Here is a 10809-nt window from a genome sequence, read left to right on the forward strand (position 1 = left end):
CTACTTAAGGTTATTATGTGATTTTGAAATATTTTACTGTGCCCTAGGAAAATTCAGTTCAAAAAATTGGCTTTCATATACATGTATCCATTCTCTCCCAAACTTCCCTCCCATCCAGGTTGCCACATAACATTGAGCAGAATTCCCTGTGCTATACAGTAGGTCCTTGTTGGTTATCCATTTTATTTATTTATTTTTATTTAATATCTTTATTGGAGTATAATTGCTTTAGAATGTTGTGTTAGTTTCTGCTGTATAACAAAGTGAATCAGCTATATGTATACATATATCCCCATATCTCCTCCCTCTTGCAGATCCCTCGCACCGTCCCTATCCCACTCCTCTAGGGGGTCACAAAGCACCGAGCTGATCTTCCCTGTGCTATGCAGCTGCTTCCCACTAGCTATCTGTTTTTCATTTGGTAGTGTATATATGTCAATGCTACTCTCTCACTTTGTTGCAGCTTACCCTTCCCCCTCCCCATGTCCTCAAGCCCATTCTCTACATCTGTGTCTTTATTCCTGTCCAGCCCCTAAGTTCTTCAAAACCATGTTTTGTTTTTTTTTTTTTAGATTCCATATATATGTGTTAGCATACGGTATTTGTATTTCTCTTTCTGACTTACTTCACTCAGTATGACAGACGTTAGGTCCATCCACCTCACTGTAAAAATTTAATTTCATTTCTTTATATGGCCAAGTAACATTCCATTCCATTCCATTATGTGGTATATATGTGCCACATCATCTTTATCTGTTCATATGTCGATGGACACTTAGGTTGCTTCCATGTCCTGGCTATTGTAAATACAGCTGCAATGAATATTTTGGTGCATGACTCTTTTTGATTTATGGTTTTCTCAGGGTATATGCCCAGTATTGGGATTGCTGGGTCATATGGTAGTTCTATTTGTAGTTTTTTAAGGAACCTCCATTACTGTTCTCCATACTGGCAGTATCAATTTACATTCCCACCAACAGTGCAAGAGGGTTCCCTTTTCTCCACACCCTCTCCAGCATTTATTGTTTATAGATTTTTTGATGATGGCCATTCTGACCGGTATGAGGGGATATATCATTGTAGTTTTGATTTGAATTTCTCTAATGATTAGTGATGTTGGGCATCCTTGCATGTGTTTGTTGGCAATCAGTATACCTTCTTTGGAGGAATGTCTGTTTAGGTCTGCTGCCCATTTTTGGATTGGGTTGTTTGTTTTTTTGATATTGACCTGCATGAGCTGCTTGTATATTTTGGAGATTAATCCTTTGTCAGCTGCTTTGTTGGCAAATATTGTCTCCCATTCTGAGGGTTGTCTTTTGGTCTTGTTTAGAGTTTCCTTTGCTGTGCAAAAGATTTTAAGTTTCATTAGGTCCCATTTGTTTGTTTTTGTTTTTATTTCCATTTCTCTAGGAGGTGGGTCAAAAAGGATCTTGCTGTGATTTATGTGATTTGTGTCATGGAGTGTTCTACCTCTCTAAAGGTTTTATAGTGTCTGGCCTTATACTTAGGTCTTAAATCCATTTTGAGTTTATTTTTGTGTATGGTGTTAGGGACTGTTCTAATTTCATTCTTTTACATGTACCTGTCCAGTTTTCACAGCACCACTTACTGAGAGGCTGTCTTTCTTCCATTGTACATTTTTGCCTCCTTTATCAAACATAAGGTGACCATATATGTGTGGGTTTATCTCTGGGCTTTCTATCCTGTTCCCTTGAACTATATTTCTTTTTGTGCCAGTACCATACTGTCTTGATTACTGTAGCTTAGTAGTATAGTCTAAAATCAGGGAGCCTGATTACTCCAGCTCCGTTTTTCTTTCTCAAGATTGCTTTGGCTATTCGGGGTCTTTTGTGTTTCCATACAAATTGTGGAATTCTTTGCTCTCGTTCTGTGAAAAATGCCATTGGTTCTTTGATTGGGATTGCGTTGAATCTGTAGGTTGCTTTGGGTAGTACAGTCATTTTCACAATGTTGATTCTTCCAATCCAAGAACGTGGTATATCTCTCCATCTGTTTGTATCATCTTTAATTTATTTTTTCAGTGTCTTATAGTTTTATGCATACAGGTCTTTTTTCTCCTTAGGTAGGTTTATTCCTAGGTATTTTATTCTTTTTGTTGCAATGGTAAATGGGAGTGTTTCCTTAATTTCACTTTCAGACTTTTCATCATTAGTGTATAGGAATGCAAGAGATTTCTGTACATTAATTTTGTATCCTGCTACTTTGCCAAACTCATTGATTAGCTCTAGTAGTTTTCTGATAGCATCTTTAGGATTCTCTATGTATAGTATCATCATCTGCAAAAAGTGACAGTTTTACTTCTTCTTTTCTGATTTGGATTCCTTTTATTTCTTTTCCTTCTCTGACTGCTGTGGCTAAAACTTCCAAAACTATATTGAATAATACTGATGAGAGTGGGCGACCTTGTCTTGTTCCTGATCTTAGTGGAAATGCTTTCAGTTTTTCACCATCGAGAAATAAGTTGGCTGTGGGTTTGTCTTACATGGCCTTTATGTTGAAGTAGGTTCCCTCTATGCCTACTTTCTGAAGGGCTTTTATCATAAATGGGTGTTGAATTTTGTTGAAAGCTTTCTCTGCATCTATTGAGATGATCATATGGTTTTTCTCCTTCAACTTGTTAATATGGTTTATCACATTGATTAAGTTGCATATGTTGAAGAATCCTTGTATTCCTGGGATAAACCCCACTTGATCATGGTGTATGATCCTTTTAATGTGCTCTTGGATTCTGTTTGCTAGTATTTTGTTGAGGATTTTTGCATCTATGTTCATCAGTGATATTGGCCTGTAGTTTTCTTTTTTTGAGACAACTTTTTCTGGTTTTGGTATCAGGGGGATGGTGGCCTCGTAGAATGAGTTTGGGAGTGTTCCACCATCTGCTATATTTTGGAATAGTTTGAGAAGGATACGTGTTAGCTCTTCTCTAAATGTTTGATAGAATTCGCCTGTGAAGCCATCTGGTCCTGGGCTTTTGTTTGTTGGAAGATTTTTAATCACAGTTTCAATTCAGTGCTTGTGATTGGTCTCTTCATATTTTCTGTTTCTTCCTGGTTCTGTCTCAGAAGGTTGTGCTTTTCTAAGAATTTGTCCATTTCTTCCAGGTTGTCCATTTTATTGGCATATGTTGCTTGTAGTAATCTCTCATGATCCTTTGTATTTCTGCAGTGTCAGTTGTTGCTTCTCCTTTTTCATTTCTAATTCTGTTGATTTGAGCCTTCTCCCTTTTTTTCTGGATGAGTCTGGCTAATGGTTTATCTTTTTTTTTTATCTTCTCAAAGAACCAGCTTTTAGTTTTATTGATCTTTCCTATTGTTTCCTTCATTTCTTTTTCATTTCTTTCTGATCTGATGTTTATGATTTCTTTCCTTCTGATAACTTTGGGGGTGTTGGTTTCTTCTTTCTCTCATTGATTTAGGTGTAAGGTTATGTTGTTTATTTGAGATTGTTCTTGTTTCTTGTGGTAGGATTGTATTGCTATAAACTTCCCCCTTAGAACTGCTTTTGCTTCATCCCATAGGTTTTGGGTTGTCATGTTTTCATTGTCATGTTTTTCTAGGTATTTTTTGATTTCCTCTTTGATTTCTTCAGTAGTCTCTTGGTTATTTAGTAGCATATTGTTTAGCCTCCATGTGCTTGTGTCTTTTACAGTTTATTTCCTGTAATTGGTATCTAGTCTCATAGTATTGTGGTCTGAAAAGATACTTAATATAATTTCAATTTTCTTAAATTTACCAGTGCTTGATTTGTGACCCAAGATATGATCTATCCTGGAGAATGTTCCATGAGCACTTGAGAAGAAAGTGTATTCTGTTGTTTTTGGATGGAATGTACTATAAATATCAATCAAATCCATTTCTTTAAATGTGTCATTTAAAGCTTGTGTTTCCTTATTTATTTTCATTTTGCATGATCTGTCTATTGGTGAAAGTGGGCTGTTAAAGTCCCCTACTATTATTGTGTTACTGTCAGTTTTCCCTTTTGTGGCTGTTAGCATTTGTCTTATGTATTGAGGTGCTTCTATCTTGGGTGCATAAATATTTATAATTGTTGTATTTTCTTCTTGGATTGATCCCTTTATCATTATGTAGTGTCCTTCTTTGTCTCTCATAATAGTCTTTATTTTAAAGTCTATTTTGTCTGATACGAGAATTGCTACTCCAGCTTTCTTTTGATTTCCATTTGCATGGAATATCTTTTTCCATCCCCTCACTTTCAGTCTCTATGTGTCCCTGGGTCTGAAGTGGGTTTTTTGTAGATGGCATATATATGGTCTTGTTTTTGTATCCATTGAGCTGGTCTATGTCTTTTGGTTGGAGCATTTAATCCATTTACATTTAAGGTAATTATCGATATGTATATTCCTATTACCATTTTCTTAATTGTTTGGGGTTTGTTTTTGTATGTCTTTTCCTTCTCTTGTGTTTCCTGCCTAGAGAAGTTCCTGTAGCATTTGTTGTAAAGCTGGTTTGGTGGTGTGAATTTGCTTAGCTTTTGCTTGTCTGTAAAGGTTTTAATTTCTCTGTCAAATCTGAATGAGATCGTTGCTGGGTAGAGTAATCTTGGTTGTAGGTTTTTCCCTTTCCTCACTTTAAATATGTCCTGCCACTCCCTTCTGGCTTGCAGAGTTTCTGCTGAAGGATCATCTGTTAAGCTTATGGGGATTCCCTTGTATGTTATTTGTTGTTTTTCCCTTGCTACTTTTAATATTTTTTCTTTGCATTTAATTTTTCATAGTTTGATTCCTGTGTGTCTTGGAGTGTTTCTCCTTGGATTTACCCTGTATGGGACTCTCTGCACTTCCTGGACTTGACTATTTCCTTTCCCATATTAGGGAAGTTTTCAACTATAATCTCTTCAAATATTTTCTCAGACCCTTTCTTTTTCTCTTCTTCTTCTGGTACCCCTATAATTCAAATGTTGGTGCATTTAACATTGTCCCCAAGGTCTCTGAGACTGTCTCTGAGATTATTATAGTATAATATCAAACATATTGATTTCATAATTATGTGAAGTTTGATAATGAAGAAAATGCAATAGAGAAGACTTTTATGTGAAAATATCTTTAGATATTGTTCATGTTATTGATAAATTCAAGAAATATATAAAACAAAATGTTTATTTTTAGTCAGCATCATCTGCCAAACGGTGTTATTCTGATTCAAGAAAGGTTTAATATTTCTTTACGATTTAACTTCTTTTATTCAGTAACAAATCTTATTGATTGATTACTTGTATTTTATTTGTATATATTGCACTGAAAACCAGAGAAATGGCCTCATATTTTTCATAGGCATCTCTACCTGAATTCCTTGCCAATCACTGAGAAAAATGCTATTTAAAAATTTCCTCATCTTTTAAATGATTAAATATACAAGTATTGTAAATTGGTAATAAAAAGTTCTACTTGGGTTGAGTTAGTAAATATGAGGGATTCTTATTTATAAAATAAATGTGTTCCTAACATTGGTAAACAAATAATACACTATCACTTAAAAAATACTAGAAATTATGTGTTCAGTGAATAATATTCATAGGTAAATCTTATTTTAGATGTCCTAATGGAATTTTTAATGGAATTTCTTTGTAAATACTACTTTGTTTTAGATAATTTTGTTTGTTTGTTTGTTTGCGGTACACGGGCCTCTCACTGTTGTGGCCTCCCCCATTGCGGAGCATAGGCTCCGGACGTGCAGGCTCAGTGGCCATGGCTCACGGGCCCAGCTGCTCCACGGCATGTGGGATCTTACTGGACCGGGGCACGAACCCGTGTCCCCTGCATTGGCAGGTGGACTCTCAACCACTGTGCCACCAGGGAAGCCCTAGATAATTATTTTTATAGATCAAATTTACCTCATAAATGTACATTATATAAATAATTTATTAAAGACTATCACTCTGTCCACTTTTACCTGAGAGAAAAAGTGCTCTATACGTTTTCTTTATTTTCCTCAATCATACTCTCCTGACCACTCCCACTATTTCCTCAGTCCAGGGCTTGCATGAACCTTGGACAAAGGGTCTGGAATTTTGGTGTCACTATGTTACATATACCCCATTTGCAGGATGACAGAGGGAGAGTGAGTCACGATCTCTGATCTCTGCAAGCACTCATCAAGAGCAGCATGAGAGATCTGGGAAGAATTCACCCCAGGACCTTCCATGTCCTTATTAGAATTGTATAGAAGAGAAAATGAGTCAGAGGTGAACATCAGACTCTATAAAAAGCTATTCTCTCTTTGGTATCAGATATGACATTTCATTTCTAGGAAGCACAGTATGATGTAGTGTTTAAGAGCATGGGCTTTGCATCAGACAGCTCAGAATGCACATCTGACACTTTAAACAGCTGTTCGACTTTGGGTATTTTACTTAACCTTTCTTTAGCTTTCATTTCCTCATCTGCAATTGAGCCTTGAAATAATACCTACCTCCTAGAGTTATTCTGAGATTTAATGAGATAATACATGAAATCACTAAAATATTTGGTACCACGTAGTAAGAACTGCATAAAAATGTTGGGCTGTTGCTTTGTTATCATTGTCATCCATGGAAAAATGAAGGAGAAACTATAAGAAAATATAGGAGAAAACAGAGTCCTTAACTTTCTAGGATTGGAAACATTATCATTGACAGAGAAGGGCAATTCTGAATTCAGTTATGCATCACAGTACTCAGAATAAGGTACGATCAAGGTACTTTTCTCCTAGTAAAGCCCCTTGTTACTCAGATATATTCTATTTATGTAATTTATATTGTGTAATAAAAGATAGTGTTAGAGCAATAAACATAAGACTGGTCTAGAGGTTAGCCAACCTGACTGAGATGTACAGCTTGCAGATTCGTTCAAAGTAGCATATTTCAGAGTGAGCAATATTCAGATGTGTGGAAGTGGTTATTGGCTTATGAACAACAAAAGTCTCGAGAAACTTGTTTCCATAGGTTTCTATATAGTGAGTTATCTCTAAGGAGACAGCGGTACCACTTATGTGGTCTTGCTCTAGTCTGAATATTCAATGTATCTGATTTATTTTAGATTAGCAGTTCTGCATTTTATTTTAGTTGTTCATTGCATTTTAAGAAGCAATCTAGTTGGGAAAAGTTGGGAAGAGTCTGTTAAAAATATTTTAGATATTCATAATTCCTAATCATTCAATATCCATATCCTATTATGATTTGAGTATCTCTACATGAGGTCATTTTGGCTGATGATTTTATGTTTCAAGATTCATCATCTCTACTCTGATAGGGTGATGAAAATGTCTAGGAAAATATTATATAACTTTTGAGGCACAGAGAGATTTAAGGTAAAGTATCTCTATTAAATTGTGACTTTAGAAAATATGACTCAGTCGAAAACAGATTTGCTCTTCCATTTCAGCAATTTCCATTTATTTTTAAGAAAATAAGAAAGGCTACTGAAAAGCACTGTACACAGTATTACATTTTTTGGTACTATGTGCACTGTCTTAATGCATTACTATTAGGCAATTTAATGCATTACTATTAGGCAATTTATATTTATATTAGGCAATTTATATTTATATTTCTTAGGAAAACTAACTGTCCTTGTCTAATATTCATTGATGTAAGTGATTTTATATAAAAGATCTGCATTCATTCTTTTCAGAATTATATTTACAGAAATAATCTGCAGAACTTCTGTTGTTCTCTCTATCACAAGACCATGTGATGTAAAATGGAAGTTAACAGCATTCATCTTTGAGATTAAGGCCCTTGGTTTAACAGGAAGGGTCTTGCATATTTAGAAATCTGGCTGAAAACGTAAAATAGGATTTAAAATATGTCTGATGAGCTTCACCTGGTCTTTCTGTTCCACTGTTCATCATATCCATTACATACATCTTTCAAATCTCTTTTGAAGGAGAACATTGGTAAATTTTTTCTTAACTTGTATTGTTGTCACGGCAGTGGTTGCCAGAATCATAGATCAGGTGAATGGAAACACATGCTTTCCAAATTATATATAATGAGGGCTTTAAAGTTGGGCCATTGGCACAGAGTAGTCTAACAATGCAACACTTACAGAAATATGTATGTGCCTGTATATATATGTGTGTCTGTGTGTGGGTGTTTTTTCTACTATATGTATATATGTATGTGTAAAATATATATGAGTTTTGCTTATGTATGTATAATATATATATGAGTTTTGCTTATTCTTTACAGTACTATACATAATAACTTTTGGCTTACTGCTCTGTCTTCTAGATCAGTGGTACTCAAATTTTTTTTAATGTACACACCATCAGTAAATTTTTAAAACAAACATCCTTTCTGCCACAGTTATAAATTCTTTGTACTACTACACTAATATGCATATTACTAAATAGACAAAAAATTAAAACTTAAAAAGGATATTTTAGTTTATTAACACTGCAGAAAAACTTTCTCACTTTTTGCTCTTTGTGATTTGAAAATTTGGAAAAAATCTCGGTTTTATATATATATATATATATATATATATATATATATATATATATTTTAAGTCAAGGTGATCTTTATTAGCTATGCTACTTAACACTTCTGGTTCTTAGCTCCTTCATTTGTTAAATGGGGATAATAATGCTTATCATATGGGCTATGTGGGAACAGAAAACAAAAATCTGTACAACATCTGTCAAATAGTAGAGTCCAATAAAAATAATTTCCAATATTGTTATATCATTTGGTTATTATATCTACTGCTCTGTGAAGTTAGTACAACAGATTTTTTGAATGTAATATTTAAGCATAACGTACATAGTTTTCACACTAAACAATTTTTTTTAACATCTTTATTAGAGTATAATTGCTTTACAATGGTGTGTTAGTTTCTGCTTTATAGCAAAGTGAATTAGTTATACATATACATATGTTCCCATCTCTCTTCCCTCTTAAGTCTCCCTCCCTCCCACCCTCCCTATCCCACCCCTCCAGGCGGTCACAAAGCACCAAGCCGATATCCCTGTGCCATGCGGCTGCTTCCCACTAGCTATCTACCTTACGTTTGTTAGTGTATATACATCCATGCCTCTCTCTCGCCCTGTCACAGCTCACCCTTCCCCCTCCCCATATCCTCAAGTCTGTTCTCCAGTAGGTCTGTGTCTTTATTCCTGTCTTACCCCTAGGTTCTTCATGACATTTTTTTTTTCTGAAATTCCATATATATGTGTTAGCATATGGTATTTGTCTTTCTCTTTCTGACTTACTTCACTCTGTATGACAGACTCTAGGTCTATCCACCTTATTACAAATAGCTCAATTTCGTTTCTTTTTATGGCTGAGTAATATTCCATTGTGTATATGTGTCACATCTTCTTTATCCATTCATCTGATGATGGGCACTTAGGTTGTTTCCATCTCCGGGCTATTGTAAATAGAGCTGCAATGAAAAATTTCAAAGGTCTGGATCTCAGCTCATTTTATTTTGATATTTGCCTTTAACTAGGTATTTATTGGATATAGTTGATAATCTACTTTCATTCTCCCTTCCTTTAAGTCTTGCATAGGTTCTTCTAGTCAGTGCAAACGTATTTAATTCATATTCATCAAAAGAATCTAGAAAATTTAAATATTGGTTTGCCAGGTTTTATAATACGATAATAACACTGGAGAAATAATTATGGGATGAGTCTGTGGACACTGGGAACCCACTGTGAGACAGTCTTGGGCCAAAATTCTACCTTTTTCTTTTTTCTGCCAGAGATTCTTGAGCCAAAACTCTACTTTTTTCTATTTCCTGCTAGTTTCAATGATGCCTCCACTAAATGAAGTTGAGATACCAGAAATTCCTTAAATAATGTAGAGGGGGAATCCAAAGACTTAGAGAGAAAGGAATTTTTAATTGAGTTTTGCTATGACTCTTTCATCTTCACTTTTACCATGTACCAAGAAAGGACCCCAAGGACACTCCCTTAGCCAAGTACTAAAATATATATTAGCTATGTAAAGATTAATATTTTTGAAAAATGCTAGGGAACAAATGTCTTTGGTAGGCCCAGTATGAAAGTTTCAAAAGATCCTGGCTTTGAAACTAGTTCCCTGACTTAAGAGTATGATAGGATCTCCAGTTGGCAGAGTCTCAGAGGCAGTAATTAATCAGCAGAAAATTGTCATCTGTTACTGAAATAAGCAGTAGGTTAGTGGGATAATCACAGTAGCTTGATCTATAAGGGTCTTTGTGGTTAATTGATCATGGGATCCCTAGAACTCTAGTAAATGGGGAGACTTGTAAAGTTAGGCTTAATTTAAAAAAAATCTAAATCTGGAAATGAAGGTGTGATTTGAGTCACACGGGTGAGAGTCATGGTGACTCTCTCAATGTCCAGACATGAACCAGTTCACAAATCCTTGCAGAAAGACCCTAGGACATTGGAATAATGTCTTTCTATGTGTTCTCAAAGAGATTTACAGCCATTTATCAGGAAAACTCCGAGTTGAGGAGAGTGTGGGCATTATTGACTACTGACTTCAAATTACATAAACCCTTAAGACTCAGAATATCATTGTGGGTGCTTTTGGAGATCAGTGGTCAAGTGGAGTTGTCCTCTGTCTGCCTACAGTGGGTCCCTGTGTCTATGTACATTTTCTCTACCATAGTTATTTCTCTGGTTCCTGAAGGCATAGTTGTAACAGACAAATTTGGCTGCTGACAGATTCCCCAAAATAACTGTCTGATAAGAGGAGTGAAGGCTGTTATGGGAAGAAGGGCTAAGACTCTGGAATTTGCACCTCTAACTAAAAAAGTTATATATAAGCAGTTCTGCACCTCAGGGTGAACTGCAACAC

The sequence above is a fragment of the Pseudorca crassidens genome, chromosome 18, assembly GCF_039906515.1.
Source record: "Pseudorca crassidens isolate mPseCra1 chromosome 18, mPseCra1.hap1, whole genome shotgun sequence".
NCBI lineage: Eukaryota > Metazoa > Chordata > Mammalia > Artiodactyla > Delphinidae > Pseudorca > Pseudorca crassidens.